Source organism: Rhinatrema bivittatum, chromosome 1 (genome assembly GCF_901001135.1).
Source record: "Rhinatrema bivittatum chromosome 1, aRhiBiv1.1, whole genome shotgun sequence".
In the NCBI taxonomy this organism is placed as follows: Eukaryota; Metazoa; Chordata; class Amphibia; order Gymnophiona; family Rhinatrematidae; genus Rhinatrema; species Rhinatrema bivittatum.
The window spans coordinates 263,726,006-263,744,648 of record NC_042615.1 but is presented as its reverse complement, the minus strand read 5'-3'; the positions used below and the strand labels follow the sequence as shown (position 1 = coordinate 263,744,648).

The window sequence follows — 18,643 nt, the reverse complement described above, 5'->3', positions numbered from 1 at the left end:
GATTTGTAGTTGTTCCGAGGTGAAGAGACCCATTTCTAGTTTAGAGTCTGAGTTGTATGGGTGCTGGATGAACCCGAGGTCTTTTTTTGATGCAAATAGGAGTCCTCCTCCTCTTTTTTTCAGTCGGGGGATGGAGAAGATGTCGTAGTTTGATGTGGGAAGTTGGTTTATAATTGCTGTGTCCGTGGGTTTGAGCCATGTTTCTGTTATAGCACATATATCTGGTTTGGTATCAAGGAGATAGTCGTTGAGGATTAGAGATTTCTTGGACAGAGATTGTGCATTGAATAGTGAAAGTGAGAATACAGTGAGGCCTAAGAGTTGGGTGATGGGTGTTATCAAAATTGGGGTGAATGATTTAAGGTTTCGGTGTAGCGCCTGTCGTTTGTGTTGTAGTATGAATGATCTGTTCGGTTTTCCTATTGCTGACAGGCTGTGTTGTAAAATAGGTATTGGGAAGGTGGGGAACATTTTAGCGTGTAGTGCTTGTGTTGTAGTGGTGCTGCGTTAGTGCTGTTGATGGACCGAGGGGCGAAGGCAGTCTTTGTGAGTCTTTTGTTTTAATGTAGAGTGCTGAGAGGTAGTTGTTTTGCTGTTGCTTGAGTGTTGTTTGCTCAGGATGGTTGCTTGTTCAGGATGGTTGCTTGCTGACTGCTTGTAGTATGGTTGCTTGCTGACTGCTTGTAGTATGGTTGCTTGCTGACTGCTTGCAGGATGGTTGCTTGCTGAATGCTTGCAGGATGGTTGCTTGCTGAATGCTTGCAGGATGGTTGCTTGCTGAATGCTTGCAGGATGGTTGCTTGCTGAATGCTTGCAGGATGGTTGCTTGCTGAATGCTTGTAGTATGGTTGCTTGCTGAATGCTTGCAGGATGGATGCTTGTTGAGAGCTTGCTGAGATGACACTGGCTGGGTGCAGTATGGTGCTTGTTGAGGGAGAGCTGGAAGAACGTGAAGCAGGATGGATGCTGGCTTACTTATGAGGGTTCACATTGGTTTCAATATAACCAATTAGGTTACTTGCTGTTAGGAGGATAATGGATGAACCAGCTATTATCATAGTCATGTGAGACGTTGGTGGAAACCATCAAACATTTAGAGGAAGGATCCCTCAATATGGGAAGGGACTTTTTGTTTAGCCTGGTGTTGCTTGGGCTGGTCGTCCGGGGGTTTCACTGTTCATTCCGAGGAAGCCGTGCGGTGGTACCATGTCAACAGGATTCTTATTCTGATCTAGCATAATCTATGAAGGAGCCTATAATACTGACAAAAATTGATCAAAGGGTTCTGGTAATGTAGATATTACAGTTGGCAAATTGCTGTGTGTAATGAGATTTTTCATGAATTCTAAAACAATCTTCTTAAAATACTTGTCAGCCTCCTGCTTTTCCCTGGCTTGAGGCCAACTTTGCAGAAGCAACTGGGCAAGAGCCAAAATGGTATCTTCAGAGCCAATGAGGCCGACGCAGAGGATTCCACTTGTTTATGCTCAAAAGAATAATCTACATCTTGATTGAGATGAAGTTTCCCTTCAGCTAAAGTGTCTTGGGATAATCTTAAAACCTGCTACTTCCTTCACTATTTGTGGCAGGTGAGGAATTAGCATCTATGCTGTAACATGACTGGATATTTATAGTTAATGCATTTGCTGAGTATTTCTCTGCCCCCTGGATACAAATTAACTTGCTGAGCAGTTTTTTGGGGTTTTTTTGTTTTATTTCATTTCATTTATATCGCTCTTTTCAAAAGGGCACTAACCTTTTCAGTGCAGACTTCTTATTGCTAGGAGAGTCTGCTTTGCACGGAGGACATAATGATCACTTATGAAGGAAGTGATTTGCTTTCTGCACCTTTTTTTTGATAGGTGAAAGTGGCGACATCAAGTTGAGTGTGCAGCTAAAGTCTACTCTCAACCTTCATTTTCCAGCACAGGTGTGGCTAATTCTGGATCTCAAGAGCCACCAATAATGTGGCTTTCAAGGTATCTTGTGCATATTCATTATGGCTATCTTCAATAAGGCAAAAACAAGCTGCGATTAAACCCAACCTAAAAAATACATCTGGAAGAATTGATGATTGGGACAATTATTGATCTATATCCAACCTGTCTCATTGCCAAAATCCTAGAAAAAGCAGTGTTACAACTAGAAAGCTACCTAGAAGATAAAAAATATTCTATACCCTAACCAATTTAGCTTCAGAAAAGATTGCTCTACAGAAACCCTTCTCATTTCCCTAACTGACCGTGTACTTCAGAGGTTTGATAACTATGAATCCTGTATCATGGTACTAATTGACCTAACAAGCCTTTGACACCGTAGACCTTTACCCTGCTATGCCAGTTGAAAAAAATTGGAATAGATGTAACTTATCAAATGGTTCTTTCTTCCTAGCAGATAGATCCTTCCAAGTCAAACTGGACAATCACATATCTGACACCTTCCCCAATCGATACTGGTGTCCTCCAGGGGTCAAGGTTCTCGGCTACCCTATTCAACATTCACATGCTGCCAATATGTACATTTCTAACAGAACTAGGAATCAAATTCTTCCTTTATGCAGATGACTTCAATTCTACATCCCATTCGACAAATCATTTGAAAAAACTACCTTGACTCTCTCAATATACATAAAGATTAACTCAGCTGAAATTAACACTAAACACACAAAAAAAACCAGCCCTGAAATTGGGTGGTTAAGGAGAAATTCCATGAGGGAGGAGGAATAGCCTAGTGGTTAGAGCAGTGGACTACGAATCAGGAGACCAGGGTTTGAGTCCTGCTGTCGCTCCTTTTGACCTTGGGCAAGTCACTTTACCCTCCATTGCCTCAGGTACAAAAACTTAGATTGTAAGCCCTCTGGGGGTAGAGAAATACCTACAGTACCTCAATGTACACAGATGTGATCTCTCAATTGAGATCGAATGTCGGTATATAAAATAAATAAATAAATCAAACTGCCAATCCTAAACCTAGGTAACTTTAACATTACCCTCTCAGAAGAGGTATGAGACCTAGGAATACAGATTGATGAGAATAAGTCAACAAAAAAGCATATAAACAAATTATTTAAAACAGGATAGCTTAGAATTTTACATCAACTGAAACCTTTACTAACAATACAGGACTTCTGCACTGTTCTACAAACAGTGATATTTTCAAACATAGGATTACTGCAACTCCCTACTACTAGGCCTACCCTCTGGACTTATTAAAACTACTACTACAAAATGCCTCAGCCAGACTGCTCCTGGGGACAAGGAAATTTGACATCACATCACCCCCTCACCGACTGCACTGGCTTCCTGTACAATCCGGAATTCATTACAAAGTATTGATGCTAATCTTTAAAATCATCAACATTAATCCATGCTTATTAGGTGTGACCCTTCAACCATACAAACTGCAGAGGTCTTGAACGAGTAGTTGTGAATCGGTTATTTACACTTTCGCATAATAGAAGGACTAGGGGGCATTCCACCAAGTTAGCAGTAGCATATTTAAGAATAAATCGGAGAAAATTATTTTTCACTCACAAAATTAAGCTTTGGAATTTGTTGCCAGAGGATGTGGTTAGTGAGTTAGTGTAGCTAGGTTTAAAAAGGTTTGGGTAAGTTCCTGGAGATGTCCATTAACTGCTATTAATCAAGTTGACTTAGGGAATGGCCTCTGCTATTACTGGCATCTTCTTGGTGATTGGGTATTTGCCAGGTTCCTGTTGCCTGGTTAGGCCTCTGTTGGAAAAAGGATGCTGGGCTTGATGGATCCTTGGTCTGACCCAGCATGGCAATTTCTTATGTTCTAACATTGCATGACAAACTTCTTCTAAAGATGCCTACAACACAGAGCACACAGTTAACGCAATTAAAAGAGACCAAAGGTTTTCCACAGCCAGCTCCAAGTTATGGAATTCCCTCCCAGAATCACTATGTCTAATAACAGTTTCAAATGGGAACTGAAAACATGGCTCTTTAGAAATGCTTATAATCTAACATAAAATGTCAATAAGCAGATAACGTCACTATCAGAACTTTAGATAATACTTATAATTTGAAAAATAATAAGTGATATAAAGTGTAAAAAGACATCATACTGAGTATAGCATGTAGGATAATGAAATAATTATAAGTTACAATCTTTCTTCATAGCACCTTAACTTATACTTAATACTGATGTGTATAACTAGAATAGGCATTTACTTTTGTAAGAAACGAGATTATATGTGAATATGACCCATATTCTGCATTTGCTGTTGGTACTAACCCAGAATTTGAATGCTGGTCTAGAATGGGAATGTTGACCCAGAAGCCAAAAGATGACTTTGTAAACTGTTGTGATCTTACATTGGAACAACAGTATATAAAACACCTAAATAAATTAATGAAAATGAGGCAGTGTGTGGAAACTCATGAATATGAGTATCCTGAAAAACCAGCCCGTTTGTGGGTCTTGAGGACTGGAACTGGCCACACCCACAGCATACAATGTGCAATGACCAACATAAGAAACCAAGGCAACAGTAGCATTTTGCATGCTGGATGGCGAGACAGTTTTCCAATTCAAGAGGGCCATCTCGAACTCAAATTGGATTTGTGCCATAACTGGAAGGTTTAGAAAAGCAAAAATTGAATGTGACTTGGCACTTTACCTACACACTATTCTTAGTTTTCTTTAGTTGGCTTCACAGTGGCAGACACCTGAAATAAAAAGAAATGTATAAAATCCAACTAAAAAGCCAAATGTCTATCCTAGAAGAGATATAAATGGAGAAAAATTAAAAATTTTGAAAACCCTTACAGTAGATGCAGAAAATTGAATTTTAATGAGAACAGTATTCATACATTCAATCAGAAAGTGGACAAAGACTGACAAGGCTCATAGGGTGGCTGCTGCATGGTAACAGACTAATCTAAAGATGGTTTGGATCTTGTATTCTCTGACAGGATGAAATCAGTCACATGACTGGGTGGATGTCATTCAACAGTACTGACATGAAACAGCTCTCACCACAAAAATTCATACTGCTTGACAGAGAATACAAGATCTAAACCATCTTGATACAGAAGTCTTAGGAGTTGGTAGTCCCTGCTAATCACCACTACATAAGTTTAACAGTTCATATTTTCTGAAGAAAAAAAAAACAAAACAGTTTGAGTGGTAGTGCTTACAAATCATGTTTACTGGACAACAATTAAATCATGGATTGCTCTAATGACAAGATCCAAATTACATTTACAGGCATGGGATGTAATGTCCATTAGTCTTAATATACCAGTTATATCCATTCTTTACATACTCAGAGCTCTAAATGATTAGTCTCACAAATTTGCCCACAGATGGTATTCAATATATGGATATGAGCAAAAACAATGACAAATTCTTAACTGATCTTCCCATATCTTTAAAAGGTGACACACTATAAAATTCAAATATCTCTGACATCATGGGCACAGTTTGTAGTTAGCAGTCTGACTTCTGGCCTAACAAGGTACTTGCTAAACTATCAGCAGCAGCTTCAGAAAAAAAAAACACACTGAAAATAATTAGCACCAGGCAATTCAAACCAGAAAATCTAGGTACACTTTAAACCACCTTCTCGGAGAAATTAAATGCTTCAAGCATTGCTTAGCAATCCTATAAGAGCAATGTCAATTATTTCAGCCTACTTCTACTTAGCTCCATTAATCCCAACATAGTACTTCATTTAGTTCATATTTTAACCTGAAGCTCTCTCCTTTATTGCACTTGGTAAAATGCTAGCCAGCATTCACGAAAAGGTTTTTAAACAGTGTTAGCAATAAAGAGAACAGAGTGCTTAGAAAGCCAGTACAAACAATGACCCCTTCTTATATTATCTACATTAGTAATATTACTAACATTTAAATAAATTAAAATACTAAACAAATGTGTTTGGCCAGAAATGGATTAAAAAAGCCTACAATTCAATACAACCTGATAATGGAGAAATTTCTTACCTGATAATTTCGTTTTCCTTAGTGTTGACAGATGGACTACCAATGGGTATAGTGTGCTCCTGATAGCAGTTGGAGACTGAGTCAGATTTCAATCTGACATCACTACCAATACATATACCCCTGCAGAAAGCTCTGCTCTTCAGTATTCTCTTCGAAAAGCAATTGTGGATATATGCGTGTCTGTGTTATTTAATTAACTTGGTTAACTTTGATTAACTTGAACTGGTTGATGTGGGCTATAGCTGGAGACCGCCAGTGCACTTCAACCGAGAACACCGACACCCAGTAACTATTGGTGTTTTAACTAGAGGAAGTGTGGCTTACCCGTACTTGTCTTGCTCTCGGGGTTTGTCACCCGAGGTTCCGTGTTTAGCGGTAGCCGTGGGTGGGGTACTGAGTCCATCTGTCTACACTAAGGAAAACGAAATTATTAGGTAAGTAATTTTGCCATTTCCTGGCGTGTAGCAGATGGACTCAGGACCAATGGGATGTACAAAAGCTACTACAGAACCGGGTGGGAGGCTGCCCATGGCCCACTTAGTACTGCCCTTGCAAATGCTGTGTCCTCCACAGCCTGAACATCCAGGTGGTAGAACCTAGAGAAGCCGCCCGACAGATCTCGGCAGGTGACAGCATCTTGGTTTCCGCCCAGGACACTGCCTGGGCTCTAGTGGAATGAGCCCTGACTTGTAAAGGTGGAGGCTTGCCTGCCTCTACGTAGGCCGCCTTGATTAAGTCTTTGATCCAGCGAGCTATAGTTGCCCACGAGGCCGCTTCCCCTTGTTTCTTCCCACTGTGAAAGACGAATAGGTGGTCCATCTTTCGTATGGGTTCCGACCTTTCTAGGTATCGGTCTAGAATTCTGCTGACGTTAAGATGGCAAAGACGGCAAGATTCATCCGAGCCCTTATGCTTGTCTGGAGATGGCAGCGAGATGGTTTGGTTTAGATGGAAGAGAGAAACCACTTTTGGGAGGAAGGAGGGGACCGTGCGCAGCTGTATGGATCCCGGTGTGAACCTGAGGAACGGTTCTCGGCAGGGTAGTGCTTGAAGTTTGGAGATGCAACAGGCCGAACATATTGCCACTAGAAATGCCGTCTTCAAGGTTAGGAGTCAAGAGGCAGACCTCGGATAGGTCTGAAGGAGGCTCCCGCTAGGAGGTCTAGTACTAGAGGTTCCATAGGGGTACCGGCCACTTTAGGGGTGGTCAAATCTGCTTGACCCCTCTTAGGAAGCAGGAGATGTCCAGATGAGATGCTAGGCTGGTGCCTTCCACTATGGCTCCGAAGCAGGCCAGAGCGGCCACCTGAACCTTGATGGAGTTGAGAGACAACCCCTTCTGCAATCCGTCCTGCAGAAATTCCAAGATCGTGAGAATTTTGACTGTTCACGGAAGGTTGTCACAGTCTTCACACCAAGCTTTCGAATATTCTCCATATTCGTATTTAGGTCAGTGATGTGGAGAACGTGCGTGCTCGGAGCAAGGTGTCAATCACCGCCCTCGAGTATCCACTCTTCCTCAGGCGTGTCCTCTCAATGGCCAGACCGTAAGAGAGAATAGAGTTGGGTCTTCGTGGAGGATCAGGCCTTGCTGGAGCAGATCCCTGTGTGGAGGGAGAGGGCTCCCCGTCACGAGTCTTCGCATGTCTGCGTACCATGGTCTTCTTGATGGTGCTCTATCTTGGTGGATGATCCTGCCCAGTAGTGGCCGGGGGGGGGGGGGGGCTGTATAGCAGGTCTTCCTGTGGCCAACCCAGCCCAACTTGGGCGTTGGGCCGGGTTGCCAGGAGATCCATGGCTGGGGTTCCCCAGCGGTTTACTATCAACTGGAAGTCTGTGGTCGACAGCTTCCATTCCCCTGGGTCTAGACTTTCTCTGCTGAGGTAGTTCGCAGTGACGTTGTCTTTTTTTTTTTATATTTATCTATCAATTTTATTAAGATATACAAGCTTTAAATACTTGATTCAGAATATTAGGTAAAAGACAACAAAATATCACACATTCAGGTATTAATTTTCCTATAGTCGATTAATTAAATGTAACTAAGGAAACCCAAAAGAGAAGAAAAGAGTTTCTTAGTCTAAGAGCTGAAGTGTTGCAATTGGGAGCTTCATTTAAATTGAAGTTCCCTTGCAAATGTTGCATTGATTGTCAAAAAGTTAGATATTGTTTCTATCAACCCTCACAGTTAAAAAAGTTCTTGGTAGATAAACAAAAAGAGGATGCTTTGAATAGTACAAGTATAACACCTCAGTAATAGTTTCTAACAATTGTTAATGATTTAGGGAAACCTTGATTTGATCATCTGATATTTCCTTGTTTTAATTTATGAATAGTATGCCTTGATTATTTTTCCTGTGTCTTCTTTCCCCATTATAGAGGACTTAGTATAAAGGTATAAAATAGTCACATTTAATTAATTGAGGTTGTCTTTTTCCGCGATGTAGGCGGCTGAGATCCCTTGTAGGTTTGCTTCCGCCCACGCCATTAGAGAATCTATTTCCAGGGACATCTGTAGACTTCTGGTTCCTCCCTGGCAGTTGATGTAGGCAACTGTCGTGGTGTTGTCTGACATGACTGACAGATTTGCCCGGGAGTCCGTGACTGAACCGTATGCAGGCTAGTCTGACCGCCTGGGCTGCCAGTCGGTTGAAGTTCCACCCAGACTCTTCCTTGTCCCATTGCCCCTGGGCCATCAGTTCCTGACAGTGGGCTCCCCACCCTCGTAGGCTCGCGTCCATGGTGAGAAAGATTCAGGTCGGTGGGGATAGCCTTACTCCCTTGCTCAGATGGTCTCTCTGAAGCCACCATTGGTGGTTCGCCTGCAGCTCCTCTGGGAGCTGCAGGCGAACGGAGTAGTCCTGGGACATCTGGTTCCACCGTGACAGTAGAGAGCGCTGTAGCGGTCCCATGTGAGCTCTTGCCCATAGGACTACTTCCAAGGTTGATGTCATGAGGCCAAGGACTTGGAGGTAATCCCATACCTTGGGGCGAAGACTTGTTAGCAGGTTTCGCAATTGGTTCATCAGTTTTCTTCTCCTCGTAAGGAGAAGAGAGACCTTATCTTGTCTGGTGTCGAACCGGACTCCCAGATATTCTAGGGATTGGGAGGGCTGTAGGCAGCTCGTTTGTGATGACAACCCACCCGAGGTTCTCCAGTACAGCCTTGACTCTGGTGGTCACCTGATGACTTTCCTCTGGAGACTTTGCCCTCATCAGCCAATCGTCCAGATATGGGTGCACGAGGATTCCCTCTTTCCTCAGTGTCGCCGCTACTACCACCATAATTTTGGTGAATGTACGAAGGGCTGCGGCAAGCCCAAAGGGTAGTGCTTGGAACTGGTAGTGGTGGTCCAGGATCGCGAAGCGCAGGAAGCGCTGATGCTCGTGATGGACCGGGACATGCAAGTATGCGTCTGACAGGTCCAAGGATGTAAGGAATTCTCCCGGCTGTCATCTCCCTTATGACTGAGCGCAGGGTTTCCATGCGGAAGTGTGGTACCCTCAGGTAGCGGTTGACCGACTTGAGGTCCAGGATGAGCCGGAACATTCCCTCTTTCTTGGGGACGATAAAATAGATGGAAAGTGCCCAGTATTTTTTTTGTTGCATGGGCACCAGCGTTATGGCTTTCCACTGCCATCCTCTTGGGAGGGTGTGTAGCAAGGAGTTTTCACGAACTTGTCCAGAGGGATGTTGTGGAAGTCCAGATAGTATCCCTCTCGAATGATGGTTAGGACCCACTTGTCTGCTGTTATCTCGACCCATCTTTGGTAGAATAGGGCAAGCCTGCCCCCTATGGCTTCTTCCTGTGGATGGGTCGGCTGGGGCCTGTGCCAGAGCCGGCTCCCCTCTTGTGTTTGTTCCGAAAGGACTGGCCCCTGCCTGCGAGGCGAGGGACTTGATATGTACTCTTGTAGGGTCTGAAACGCTATGATCCTCTGCCCCTAGGTAAACTTGTTCTTGTCCTCCGGTAGCTGAGGTACTGGGGATTCGCCCCATTTATCAGGTAACTTCTCCAGTTCGCTTCCGAACAAGAGGGCTCCTTTAAAGGACATTCTCGTGAGTTTAGTCTTGGAAGTCGCGTCGGCTGACCAGCTTTGGAGCCAGAGTTGCCCCTGGCTGAGGTGTGTACCAGGTCAGAGGTCACATCAGTGAGGAAGGATACCACTGGTTCTAGTGCTTCGACAGGCATAGCAGCGTTCCTGCTCATAGATAAGGCGCATGTTACCACGGCACAGCAGGCAGCAATATGTAGTGACACAGCTGATACGAAGACTGTTTAAGGATGGATTCCAGGCGCCTGTCCTGGGCATCCTTGAGTGCCCATCCTCCCTCAACTGGGATGGTAGTGCACTTTGTGACCGCGCAGACCAAGGCATCCACTTTGGTGAATGCCAGGAGATCTTTGGCTGAGGGTTCCAGTGGGTAGAGCACTTCTAGGGCCCATCCGCCTTTGAAACTGGTCTCCGGGGCATCCCATTCCAGGTCGATCAGCTGTTGTACGGCTTGCAGCAGAGGGAAATGGAGTGAGGCCTGGCGGAGTCCCTCTAAGAGAGGGTTCATCTGCGGTTCCCCTGTGACACCAGTGCCCGGGATGGCGAGCTCCTTCAAGCTGTGAGCCATGAGGTCTGATAGCTTGTCTTTGGAGAAGAAACACCGCAAGGTTCGTTAAGGTTCCATTCCTGGAGGGATTTCCCCTTCCTCCAGGGATTCTTGATCCTCGTCCGAGGTGTTCTTGTCCCCTATGGAGAGGCTTTTGACTGGTAGAGGCACGATCCTGGGTCTAGATTGAAAGCCGCTGCTTCACTGGGGAGCACCGTTTGAGGGAGTCTCGCGCTGGGGGTGGAGAGGTCCGGTGTACTATCAGTGGAACCGGATTCCTGTACTGGCTGGGAAGGCCTTGACTTGGTTCTCCCAGAGCCTCCTCGCACTGTCGGCACATGGCCGTGGCCTCTTCATGCTGCACAGCTCTTATGTGACAGGCTGGGCAGAGGGCTTGTGCTTTGACCTTCTTGGCCAGTGGTGCCATGGTTTGTGTGCGTAGGATAGCAGAAAGCCCCGTATAATGCGCGCACTGGGAGGCTTAGTTATGCGCTCCGGGTGCGCCGAAGATGTGCGCGTAGGCAGAGATGCGCACAGATTTAACTTATGCAGAGCTTTCTGCAGGGGTATATGTACTGGTGGTGACGTCAGACTGAAATCTGACTCCATCTCCAACTGCTATCAGGAGCACACTATACCCATTGGTCCTGAGTCCATCTGCTACACGCCAAGAAAGTGTTCTTTATAACGCTAACATTTCTCTTTCACAGATATTAAGGTACACAAATTCCATTAATACTTAAGACAAACTGTAGTACAGCAGGGATAGAAATATATTTAGAAAAATTCAGGCAATCAATTTTTAGAAGCCAAAACATTCTCTCCTTACTTCTTTTTGCCTCTTTTCATTATTGTTTTATTATGCTAGGATTTTTTTTTTTTTGCTTTTCTGACTTTTAGGTAGCAGGTGCCAGACTTTAGGCACCCAAGTGATCTACCTGGCTCCTAGCATTATTCCAACCCTAAATAATGGAATAAAGTATTTTTCCACCCCCAACAGTATAGCCACCCAGTAAAAAGTTTATCAAGTTACAACACTGGAATTCCCCATTTATGAACCACTTAGATGACAGGGAGGAAAAAAAAAAAAAGCACAAATGTTCAAACTGTCCACCTATACTTTTCTTTGTAATTTTATAAAGTCTGCAACATGTATCGATGTATACATGTTAGACACACCATGTATGCAAAACTCTCTCGTGTGTATGCACTGTGGCAATCCTGAAAACATAAATGGATTGGTGCACCTCCATGACATGTTTAGGAAACACTGTTTTATATTACTCCCAAGTCAATCCATCCAACCAGATGGCATTTTAAATCCCCATGGTATTTCAGAACATCTCTGCCACCAATAACCCAATCTGGTTAATAAAACAAGCACATAGCCTGCCAAACAAAAGTGGTTACATGAGCTCCTAAGCTTCCCTTAGAACTTTCTAGTTTTTACATTTGCAGCCTATCAGATGGTTACATGAAAGTGTGTCTTTAGGATTTCTAGTAGTGGCAACAGGAATTTTTAAAACAAATCAGAGAAAATATGTTTTCACTCAATGCAAAATCAAACTGTGAAATTTGCTGCTTGAAGATGTGCTCAAGGCATCTAACATAGCTGTGCTTAGGAAGTTTAGACAAGTTCCTGGAGAAAAATTCCATAAACCATTAGTAGCCAGATAAATGAGGAACAAATAACAGATCTACTCTTTGGAATATGTTGGGCACTTATGACTTGGATTAGACAGTCAGGATGATGGGCCCTCAGGTCTGACCCAACATAGCACATCTTATGCTCTTACAACCAGCTAATTAAATCTTTTTTTTTTTTTTTTTTTTTTTTTTTTAATGGAGCTTCTGTGCTTATCCCATGCCTACCTGAAGTCCATTACCATTTTAGTCTCCATCAATAAATTGGTCTATTACATGCCGACTAACACAGCATGATTTATCAATCTAAATATGTATATCTCTCATAGGGCTTCTGGGTGCAGACCCTTTATCATTGTGGTAACCCTTCTCAGAATCAACTCATCTATCTATATATCCCTCCAATGGTACAGCCTTATGAACTAAGGTAAGGTTTCATCAATGACCTGAATAGCATAATCCCTTTCTTTTTCCTATAATGCCTCTCCCTTTATTTTTCCTATTATGTCTCTCTCTAACATTCTTCTGGCTCTGTCCACCAGCTTGCTGCAATATTTAGCTTCCTTAAAATAAGACCATTCTTGTTCTGTGGATATCAGTACCTAACCCTAGAATGTGTTCCACTCCCTCCAATTTCTGCATTGGTTAGCAATGAAACTTAGCTACAAAATAACAGAGTACTTCTCAAATCTTCTTAGATTACTTCTCAAACCAACTACTTTCTTACAGGTCGATACTGTAACGTGCGGTTGAAGATTTCCCGTCCTTAACACGCTGTGGGCGCACAATTCGGACACGTAAGGCGATCCTGCGATACAGTCTCCAGTTTCACGCGTCCTTAGCGCTTCTTAAAACAGACGCATAACCCTTTCCGCACGCAGCATGTATATGACATGTAAATGAACGAATTAGCTGTATAATGAAGGAATTAGCTATTCCCCTACAATACTGTGACGCGCGCTCAGATTATCTCCTTTGTAACCCGCTATTTGCCGCGGCCTTAACGTGTTAGTTTACCGCTACCCTCTACTTGGTGTTAGTGTGGTGTTCGAAAATTAAAACGGGAATAAAGTGTAAAAAATGGTGTAAAAAAAGTGTAAAAACATTGCTTACCTGCCCTGGCCCCGTCCGGTCTCCGGTGCAGCCCCAGTCCTGTCCCCTCCTCCCGAAGCAAAAAAAAAACAAAAACCGAAAAAGTAGCAAGGCTCGGGCCTGCTACGGTAGTCCCTTCTCCCTTCCTCCCGATTTCGGCGCTCAAGGCGGCCGGGTGGGCGTGCATTCATCCAGGCAGAGGGAGCAGCGGCGAAAACAGCCTCCGGATCCCTCTGCCTGGATGAATGCATGGCCCCCGCCGGCAGTGAATGAATGCCCGTGCGATTTCGGCGCTCAAGGCGTGACGTCACGGCATGTGACTGCCTTGAGCGCCGAAATCGCACCGGCATTCATTCACTGCCGGTGGGGGCCGTGCATTCATCCAGGCCCCCGCCGGCAGGGAATGAATGCCCGTGAATGAATGCCCGGCACTCAAGGCAGTCACATGCCGTGACGTCACAGCATGTGACTGCCTTGAGCGCCAAAATCGCATGGGCATTCATTCACTGCCGGCGCGGGCCGTGCATTCATCCAGGCAGAGGGAGCTCCCTCTGCCTGGATGAATGCACGCCCACCCGGCCGCCTTGAGCACCGAAATCGGGAGGAGAGGAGAAGGGACTACCGTAGCAGGCCCGAGCCTTGCTACTTTTTCGGGTTTTTTTGCTTCGGGGGGAGGGGACAGGACTGGGGCTGCACCGGAGACCGGACGGGCCCAGGGCAGGTAAGCTGGGGCTGGGGGAAAGTTTGCTGAGCATCGGGGGAACATCTGGTACCTGTCATTTCAAATGTCATTTGAAATGTCATTTGAAATGACAGATACCAGTGCGACCGTGAAGCGTTAGGCCCGCGAACCCAGGATACTGTATAGGCGCTCTATACAGTAAAATGGGCTGCGCGGGCCTAACGCTTGCCTAAGGCTTCGCAGCCGCGGCATGCATTTGCACTCAATTAGAAGAGAGTATCGAGCGCTAAGTGAAGAGAACTGTGCGTGCGGGGAGGAAGGGTGCGCCTGGCAATGCCGCACTCTTTCTACCGGGGTCTTAGAGTATCGATCTGTTAGAGTGGTCAAACCTATTGCAGAGTTTAGCCTTTCCTTAACTCTTGCATCTGATGAAGTGGACTCTGCCCTTGAAAGCTCATGCCACAATAAACTCGTTTGTAAGGTGCCACCCACCTTGTGTTATTTTTGCTACTCCAGACTAATATGGCTTATCCCTCTGAATATCCTAACCCTTCAATATCATTACATCAATGCTAAACATATGTGACCCCAGAATTGATCCCTTAGCCTTTCAATGGTTACATTTTCCTCTTCCAAATGAACTCTATAACAAACCCTTTGCTGTCTATCTCTCAGTTTCTAATTCAGTCTGCCACTTTAAGACTCGCACTTACAAGCGAATGTAATATCGGGTGCTCAGGTCAGCACTTAACACGCAGTTGGATGTGCTAAAATAACCCAATGCAATAATGGGATTAGCACATCCAAAACACATGTACAATCAAGCACATAGCTAACAGAACTCATCACACGCAAATTCCATGTAGATGAGATATTAGCTATTGCCCAGCAATGCAAAAAATTGCTACACAGCCAGTGTGCCCATTTTAATGCTGCAAACGTAAGACCTGCCCAGGTGCAGGCATTAAAGAACACAACACTCAAAAGCTGATGAAAAAAAATCCTGTTTTCTGTGATTCCTATTAGATTGTCATGACACTAAATAGAAGGACCCATAGAAAGCAGCTCAAGGTCTTAGCTTAAAAAAAAATCCTGCTTTCTGTAGTTCTTCATAGGGGAAGCCACAGAAAGCAGCATCCCCAAGGTCTGGCCCAATCGGAACCCCTGCAGGCAGTGAGTGAAGGAGTGAATAAATTAAGTGTCAGGCATTTGATATTAATTTATTCACTCGTTCACTTCCTGCCGATTGGTCCATTCACTATTCAATGTCAGTGAAAGAGGCCAATCAGGGACAGCCCTGTCTATGGTGGATAGGGAGCTATAGCCAAGCTGTTCTAGATACATGGCTACTTCTCCTGGGCTCCCAATGCAGAGCACTAGGGATGCACAAATTACCCATTGCATGTCCCTTTTAGCATGGCAGTTCAATTTCCTATTGCACTGAGCGCTCAAGGACAGGTGGATGTGCACACATTCAAAAATCGAGCCCAATTTGGTCACACGTTTTTAAACACACTGCATCAGTTTATTTAGGGTCGTCCTGTGCCAGGCAGTATCAAAAGCTATTCTGAAAGGGAACTTCCAAAGTAAAAACACATTATATACTCAACATATGAATATATAATGGGTTCAGAGATTAACTGGAATAAAATATATATTGTTTGATTTACATGCATGGCAGATACATAAAATACACATAGCCAATATACAATTTGTGCTTTTTCACAACTAAATATATTCTATTGCAATTAAGATTAAGTCAATCCAAACCCCCTTTGAGAAGGACAGCAACTAAAAATAAAAAAAGATCACTAGAGTGATTTGTTATGGGTCATTTTTACCGGCCGATTATAGTGCATTTATCAGGCCACATAAACAAGGGAGTTACAATCACACGATCCTCCTCCTTCCGCCGAGAGCGCGTAGCGAACGCCTTCCCATTCCTGGGCAAGGGAAACACGTGTTGAGCACAGCGATAATCAAGAAGGGAAAGAATATAGGCCGAATATGGCGGAAAGCTTCCCGCCCTCAGGACTCAAAAGAAAGCAGCTCTGTATGGAAACAGAGAAAAATGGACAGGGGAAGATTGAAACCGGCCAGCAGACTCCAGCGCCGATCCCCCACAGGGTCCATTCTTTTCCCTTGCTCCTTCCAACACATCAATCTTAAGCGAGCAGAGAAAAGAAACAGTAACACGTCTCAAAAGCCTCGCAGTTTCCCCTCCCCTCCGGCTTCTGCCTCCACCAGCCATTTAATGGATTCCCCGAGACGGACATAATAAATCGAGACGAAAAGGCTGATGACGTATTTTTTTAAAGAGACACCACAGTCCCAAGACAACCTCAGGGCCCGGGTAATGTTTACAGCTCGCTCTACAGTGAATACGCAGATCATACACATTATTGACGGATTATATATATAGCCATATATGCGTGGAGTCAGACGCCCTAAAATAAAAAGGGAAGAAATATCCAATCCATAGAGTACACGTACAGCACCGATACAACATTGCAGCGTCCTCCCCCACCCCATACCCCCGTGCGGCTCTGCGCTCTCAACGGCGGCCATTTTGTGTCGGTTCTCCCATCAGAAAAGTCTGAAGAGAAAATGGCTCTTTTCCTCCCATTTCTTTTCCTTACAAAATAAAAAAAAAGCAGGCATATTGCAAGGAAGATGACAGTGAGCCAGTAGCGATCGTTCTCACCAGACAGAACCACCGGTTGGTTACCTGTTGGTCGGTCTATGGACGCGTCCAGCGCCGGACGGAAAGAACCTTCAGAAGACTGCGCAGCTCCTCGTTCCCTCCGTGCGCGCGAGCCTCTCGCGCTCCGACGGTTTCTGCTCTCGCGCACGCGCGCGCACAAGTCCAGCTCCTCCCAGACTGCTCCTGTAGCGCGTGCGCGGATTGTGTTTACTTCGCTGTAGTGGGAGACCGAAGAGTCAGCGACAATGCGGAGAAAGACCCGTACTGGTAGAAGTTTGAAATGCGGGTCCCTGGCTTACGGGCCGAGTCAGTACGGTGCGCTTTAGCACCTGTTTGGACGCGCGTCTATTATCCCTTATACGGGCCGATGCACTATGGTGCGCTGGACCGAGCACACAGTTAGCCCCCGTTTGGCCACGCGTTTTCGAGGCGCTATTTTTACCCTTTATACCCAGGCCAATACGGTACAGTGCGCTGCGCCAGAGCGCACTGTTAACCCGCGTTTGGACGTGCGTTTTCGACGCAAAGGTAGGTGTTAATTTCTGCCAGCACCGGGAAAGTGTACAGAAAAGCGGTAAAAATTGCTTTTCTGTACACCCTCCCACTTAATATCATGGTGATATTAAGTCGGAGGTCCCAAAAGTAAAAAAAAATGTAAAATCATCTCGCGGATTGAAAACCAGACGCTCAATTTTGCCGGCGACCGGTTTCCGAACCCGTGGCTGTCAGCGGGTTTGAGACAGTAGTGCGTCCCTAGCGCCTCCTTTTTGACAGAAGCGGCGGCTGTCAGCGGGTTTGACAGCCGACGCTCAATTTTACCAGCGTCGGTTCTCGAACCCGCTGACAGCTACGGGTGTGCATGTGATGAGCACTATTGCATTCACTCTGCATCCGACTCGGGTTAAATAGGCGCTAATCCACCTATTGCATTAGGGGGTGGATTAACGCCTATTTAACCTGCGTCGGAGTGCGGGTTATACAGTGCACTCAGCTGAGCGCACTGTATTGCATCGGCCCCACTGTAAGGGGTAATAGCTCCTTGATAACGCGCGGCCAAACTCCCGAAAACTAATGGTGCTCATCACATACACATGCAAATGCATATTGATGAGCCTATTAGTAGCCCGGGATACTGAAAGCACGGACCCTAATTGAAATACAAAATTGCGCGCCCAGGAGAGGTGCCTGGGTGCACGTCGGGAGAGCAGGTGCTCAACACGGAATGCCGGTTCTCCCACACTTTTTAATGAATCGGCCTGTTAAAAAGTATGCCTACGTATTAGAACCGCCTTTTTGAAACTTCACATATACGTAGGAAATGATAAACCAGCCAAATTCAAAGGGTGTCAGTTGAAAAGATGTTGAAAGTTAGATACCAGAACTTCTTCCTCTAAAAAATTTAACTTTACATTTTCCCATATAAATCCAATTTTAACCAATTCACTAAATGGGATTTTCATTTTATTACATTTATGAATTGCTTTTCACAATTTGCACCAAGTGATGTACAATAACATTTCAAGTGCAATAAATCAAATATTTGTAACCCCTGCACTGGTGAAACTCAGAAGTGGTATTAGAGCCATATCTCAGATCCAAGATGGCTGCACGTTGAGTGTAGGAGCGGCGCGCGCTCCTGTTGCGAGGCTGAAAATTTTTGTCCTATCCCAAACCTATGCCTTCGAAAAGGAAAGGGAAGATAAAGGTTTACCCTTCTACTCCCCCACCAATGCCAGCTATGCAGCAAGAAATTACCCGTTACCTTACCTCACCAGGAACACTTCCAGGAGTCGAGGAACCCTTGGTGCAGGGGACGGAGAGAGAAGTCTCCGCGCCGGAGGAGACTACCCTGAGCCCAGACCTAAGACCAGCTCTGACGCGAAGTGCAGTGTTTCAACCCAACTTGCTTTGTGAGGGAACATCTCATCCGGGTCCTTTGCAACCGC

At 44.9% G+C, this 18,643-nt stretch overlaps 1 protein-coding gene across 3 annotated transcripts in view; it reads right to left on the bottom strand.

The window, feature by feature from the left end:
• Positions 1–16,882, bottom strand: part of ZNF638 (zinc finger protein 638) — a 497,682-nt gene extending 480,800 nt beyond the window's left edge. The window contains exon 1 of one of the 3 annotated variants that reach the window (XM_029594449.1): positions 16,698–16,882. The gene's annotated coding sequence lies outside the window, so the exon portion shown is untranslated. Of the gene's footprint in view, positions 1–4,645; positions 4,662–16,697 lie in introns of those variants that run through there. The other 2 variants (XM_029594439.1, XM_029594458.1) reach the window with 2 other exon arrangements.
• Between the last annotated feature and the right edge of the window lie 1,761 nt (positions 16,883–18,643).